Source organism: Urocampus carinirostris, chromosome 9 (genome assembly GCF_059441175.1).
Source record: "Urocampus carinirostris isolate Australia breed hairy pipefish chromosome 9, RoL_Ucar_1.0, whole genome shotgun sequence".
NCBI classification, from domain to species: domain Eukaryota; kingdom Metazoa; phylum Chordata; class Actinopteri; order Syngnathiformes; family Syngnathidae; genus Urocampus; species Urocampus carinirostris.
The window spans coordinates 4,668,749-4,674,738 of record NC_142357.1 but is presented as its reverse complement, the minus strand read 5'-3'; the positions used below and the strand labels follow the sequence as shown (position 1 = coordinate 4,674,738).

At 37.9% G+C, this 5,990-nt stretch overlaps 1 long non-coding RNA gene across 1 annotated transcript; it reads right to left on the bottom strand.

Annotated features, from left to right (window-relative positions):
• Window positions 1–725: 725 nt before the first annotated feature.
• Window positions 726–5,487, bottom strand: LOC148359156 (uncharacterized). Its single transcript, XR_015851372.1, has 3 exons — window positions 5,195–5,487; window positions 1,449–1,534; window positions 726–987 (listed from the first exon to the last, which is right to left on the bottom strand). It is a non-coding gene; the product is annotated as an uncharacterized LOC148359156 (long non-coding RNA).
• Between the last annotated feature and the right edge of the window lie 503 nt (window positions 5,488–5,990).

Here is a 5,990-nt window from a genome sequence, read left to right as displayed (position 1 = left end):
ACCACGTATACAGTAACATCAAAAACGCATATAAAGCTTCTCCCCTCCCCCACTTAGTCAAGTCCGATCACCCATGTCTGTCTCTCACCTCCCCATACACCCCCATCCAAAGAAAAACAAAGCCTGTAACAAGGACAACACAAACGTGGCCTGAGGGAGCCCTCTCTCAGCTGCAGGACTGGAAGGGGGATTACCTTATGTGTGGTCCCTTCTCAAGGTTTCGTCATTTTCCTCATGTTGAGGTTTTTGAGTTTTTCCTTGCCCTCGTATATGTTTTAGATCAGGGGATGATGTAATAATAGTTTGTGGTTTAAAATAATCTGTGGTCTGTGCGGCCCTTTGAGACTCCTTGTGTTTAAGGGCTATGCCCATGAACATGACTTGACTTTATAGAGTCTTTTGTAATCATTACATTACCAATCAAGGGGATTACATATTAATATTCACGTGTTTTAATTGTGTTTAATAAATACAAATCTTGATCCCCCCATTGTATAACAATGGCCGATTTTGCCATGTCACATATGCCCAATAGGAGAACACACTGTCACATGAGTCGCTGTGTTGACGCAGTATAGTTAGTTTGAAATTTACTGTCCGAATAGAAAGAAAAACAGTTATATCCGCTTTTGGTCTGGACCAGACAAGCCGACCAAAGGATTTCTCTGGTCCTAATGGACCCTAAGTATTACATGCTCAAATAGAAACATTTGATAAGTGTATCCATGTGAATAATTTATTTAAAAGTTTGCAAACATTTGCTATATACTACTTCGACCGCAAAAACCATCAACTCTAACTTTGACATTGCCTGTACATCAAGAACTAGAAACAATAAGAGAACAGTAAGAAATAGGAGAAGAAAGCTAATCTTAACACAAACTCGTAATAGAATCATTTGATCTGTTTGAGAGAGGCCAGGCGCTCCCTGATGAGCTGATTTTCCTCTGACATCTTGGAGATGGTCTTGAGAACAGATAGCTTTGCCTGTCCAAAAGCAAATACAGGAAAAGTGATTTTTTGAGCTACAGCTGACAAAAAAAGAAACATCAAATAAGATGTATTAACAACTACAGTTTAAAGAATGAATGACAGAGCAAAATAAGTTGGAAAGAAAAACAAGTGTTTCCCCCTATTAATATTTAAGGCTGTTTACTGCACATATATAAGTACATTACATAGTATATTACAAACACCAAGTGGCTGTGCTAAATGTTAACTAGCTGTTGATTATTATTCCAGGCACAAAAAAAACTTGTATTGTCCTGTTTTCCCCAGGTTATTTAGGTTATTATTTTGTAACATGATTTTCAACTAAGTCCGAAAAAATGTTTTAGTCCAAAGACATTTTTGTATTCAACTCCTTACTTGAAAGAGTATGTGATCATCATTAATATGCTGATCATAAACAATCAAAATAAATATGCTTCAAAATCAAAGTAGGGCACCTTATCCTTGTCTCTGGAGGTTTTGCTTTGGGATATCTTGGAGAAGGCGAAAGGATCGATATCACTTTTGCAAACCTGTTCAGAAACTTGCAAAACAAAATATCATTGTCAGACTGGTAAATGATTCAAGGCTTGAAGTAACATGTTTCTTTTAAGAAAGAGGTTTGCTAATAAAACTTTATTTTTTTTTAGAATTGTTTATTTTTCAGCCTAACCCAAGGAAGGGAAGTTTTATACATGTCATATACAAAGCAAAAGCCTATTGCTAAAGAGACACTAAGTTTATTGTAACACTAGTATAGAGTTCAAATACAGTGCTGTGAAAAAGTATTTGCCCGCTTCCTGATTTTTGTGGTTTTGAATATTTGCCACTCAAATCATGAAACCAATTTTTAATATCCCAAAGAGACAACCCAAGGAAAAACAAAATGCACTTTTGAAATGTTGATTCAATTTATTAAGGCATCAAAAAAATACCTATCTGGCCCTATTTCAAAGAGTAATTGTTAAATCACATAGTAATTGTGACTAACCACCATTTTGGGAAAGCTGAGTTCAAAATGGATTGCCACCACGTGTGTTGAATAACAAAATCACCTAAAATGAATCTGTTACACTAAGTCATAGGTGTCAAACTCACGGCCTACGAGCCACATCCGGCCCGGTGTACAATTATATCTGTCCCGTCAAATCGTTTTATATTTATCTATCATATTGGCCCGGCTCTATGAAACGCTGATGACTCTCAAACTAAATATCCCACTATGCAGCGCTTCTGCTGCCGCCACAAGACTTGCAGAAAAGGTTCCCGCATCAATCCAGTTAGCTGTAGCCTGACGAGCGCAGCCACTTTATAAAAACTATCTACTGACAAACAACACGTCGGCCATTTGAAAAACAAGACCTACAAGTGCATTAGTAGTGAGTCTTTAGTGTCAAGAAGCGGGAGACTTGACGCCCAGGGACAAACCTCTATCTATCACGACGTAACAGAAGGCTAAACGAAGAAGTGAAGAGTGACGTTTCTGTTGCTGTGGATTAGACGGATGCTAAACCCTAATAAAGGCCGAGCAAGAAGTTCATTCGGAAAACGGAGCCTTTAAAACCAAGGAGAGGCTGAATATTTGTTTACTGATATTGCCGGTAAACCGGTGCGTCTCCATTGTGGAGCTAATGTGGCCGTAATTAAGGAATTTAATATAAAATGGCACTACAAGACAAATCATCAGAGTAAGCTAAAAAAACTGAATGCAGAGCAGAAGATACAGAAAGTTGAAGAGTAAAGAAGACTATGAGTACCCAGCATATGTTTTTCACCAAAGTAAAATTCCCAAAGTGAAAAGCACTAGTCAAGTCACATTTATTTGTATAGGCCTTAATCACAAAAATGTCTCAAAGGACTGCACAGGATTAAAGTTTATACTTCTATTTTTTTCATATTTTGAATTTGTATAGTTTTGAGAGGAGCTATTTTATAGAAAGCAAAGTGTTTAAGGTTATTTGATGTTTAAGTTTGTTTATTTCAGGAATAGTATTCCTGTCTGTTTTTAGTTCATATGTTTGTTTAAAAAGTCATTTTTAAGTGTATTCAATAAATATTTTACAAGTTTGGCCCGCGACTAAAGGTGTTGATTGAGTTTTGGCCCTCTGTGCAATTAGGTTGGACACTCCTGCACTAAGTAAAGGAGCTACAAAATATCAAGAACACAGATGGCATGCCACGATCCCAAAAAATTCCAGAAGAAGTTAGAAAAAAAAATGATTGAAATCAATCAGTCCGGAGAAGGTCACAAATCCATTTCTGGGAGCCATTATACACTAATTGAGAAAACTGGGAAAAGTGGCAAACCTTTCCAGGAGTGGTCGCCAAACTAAGATTACTCCGACATTGTGTCACAACGGCTCCTCCAGCAGGTTACAAAACAACCTCAAAAACATCTAAGAAACCGCAGGCCTTGCTGCCCTCAGGTAAGGTCAGTGGTAATGATTCCACTATAAGATAAACACTCATCAAAAATGGCATCCATGGATCCATGAGAGAGGTTCCCACGTGAAAACCACAGAGCGAATAAAGGAAGGAGGGAGATAGATAGATAGATAGATAGATAGATAGATAGATAGATAGATAGATAGATAGATAGATAGATAGATAGATAGATAGATAGATAGATAGATAGATAGATAGATAGATAGATAGATAGATACTTTATTCATCCCAGAAGGGAAATTCACATTTCCAGCAGCATCCCTGAGCTGAGAACAGTACAATAATAAAGCCAAAAGAATACAATATACAAATACCCAGTGTGACGTGCAAATGCCCACTGTAGCGTGTTATATAGAGTAACTAAATAGTGCTACACAGAATACATATTGCAGTAAGATTCAGTAATATCCGAAGTAGGTGGTGTGGTTTAATGTGGGCCTTTACTCTGCCGGGTGGAGTTAAAGAGCCTCATGGCATGAGGAAGAAAAGATCTCTTCAGTCTGTCCGTAGTGCAAGACAGTGACAGCAGTCTGTCGCTGAAACTGCTCTTCTGTCTGGAGATAATGCTGTGTAGTGGATGCGATGGATTGTCCATGATTGACCTCAGCTTTTTCAGTGCTCGTCTCTCAGCTACTGTTGTTAGGCTGTCCAGCTCTTTGCCCACAACAGAGCTCGCTTTCCTAGCCAGTTTGTTGAGACGAGAGGCATCCTTCTTCTTGACGCTGCCTCCCCAACACGCTGCCGCATAGAAGAGGGCGCTTGCCACTACTGTCTCATAGAATATTTTCAGGAGCTTTTTGCAGATGTTGAAGGAGGCCAGCCTTCTGAGGAAGTAAAGTCGGCTTTGCCCTTTCCTAAATAGAGCTTCTGTGTTGGCAGTCCAGTCCAGTTTGTTGTCCAGCTGCACACCCAGGTATTTGTAGGTCTGGACAAATTCTACACATTCTCCCTTGATGGTTACAGGAACCGGGTTAGTTCTGGTTCTCCTGAAGTCCACCACCATCTCTCTGGTCTTGGTGGTGTTTAGGTGCAGGTGGTTTGCGTCGCTCCATCGGACAAAGTCCTGAATCAATTTCCTGTACTCCTCCTCCTGCCCGTTTCTGATACATCCCACGATCGCAGTGTCGTCGGCAAACTTTTGCACATGGCAGGACTCAGAGTTGTACTTAAAGTCCGATGTATATAGAGTGAATAAGAACGGAGAGAGAAGGAAAGGAAGAAAGGAAGGATGAAGGGAAGGAAGAAAAAAAACGTTAGTGTGTAAAAATGCATATTATAGCAGTCCTTTTTGCTTTTCCAAAATTCATGGGGAAAATTAATTTAAATATGACGTTTTTAAGGGATACCTTTTTGGGATTTGTCGGACTGATTAGTTTTTTTTTTTTTCATTCACAATTCATAAAAATAACTTTTGGTGTTTGCCAGTGTCTTCAATATTAAGAATTTAATTTACTTCCCTGCCTATTGGTTAAATAGTTTGTTTAAATGGCCATCACACCTTTATATTTTCCTTCGGTATATTGTTTCAACAGCAAATTTTAGAAACTTGCCTTCCAAACTGATATAAAAATAAACAAAATCAAGGTCGGTAATTGTCTTTAATACGGATAATAGTATTACTTGATTTGTAAAAAAAATGTTCAACGGCATGTGTTGATGTGCGACAGCTGGCAAAATGATGGTTAAATAAGATTAGCAGAAGATTAACCGTGAGCTGTTGTTATTTATTTCATTTTTTAAATAAATGTTTTGTTATTACCTTTATACTGCGTGAATACGGCGGCTCCTTTGAGTGTCTCCTTGCTCCTGCCATCGTTGGACTTTTTAGCTAGCTCGGACAGTTTAACTTTGAGCGGACAGATAGTTGTTTCCTTTCTCGCACTCTTTTGCTTGCGACCGTTCTTGGAAATGACATCAAAATTACACCGCGCTTTCTCTTCATATTTTCCTCTTGAGTGACAAGGTGAGCCCAAAAATAATATTTTCGGTTGTTTCTTTGACTTCATAAAGCTTTTCATCTTCAAGAAAACGCGACCGCAAAATAAATAAATAAATACCTTTCTATGTTATTAATCAGTACAGCCAAAAGGTGGAGGTGTTACCCATTATATACAACTAGTATATAATAATAATAGTATGATGATTGTAGTTGAAATAGTTTTTTTTTTAGATTGAACTGATTCCACTTCACGGTTTTATTTTGGGGGCTAGGGGTAGTCTGTATATTTCACGTAGTTTGCTCAAATTAAATTAAATTAATACTTTTCTCATTTGTGTATACTGCATGCGTAAGAATCAATAGCGAGGGCGCGTGACGTCACACAAACCATTTTTTTTTCCAGAATTTTCCGGCCTAGGAGCTGATGACGCTTGATTGCGTGTTGTAAATTTAAAGAAAGACTTCTGAGTTTTGAAAGGAAAATGAGAATATAATAATACTTTTTGAATGTTTGGTTAATAGTTTGTTTGAGAAGTTCAGTAGATTAACTTAAACGTAGGTGTAGGCGATATTAATTAATTTTGGTATTGATCTTATCCAAGTTAATACTGGGTAG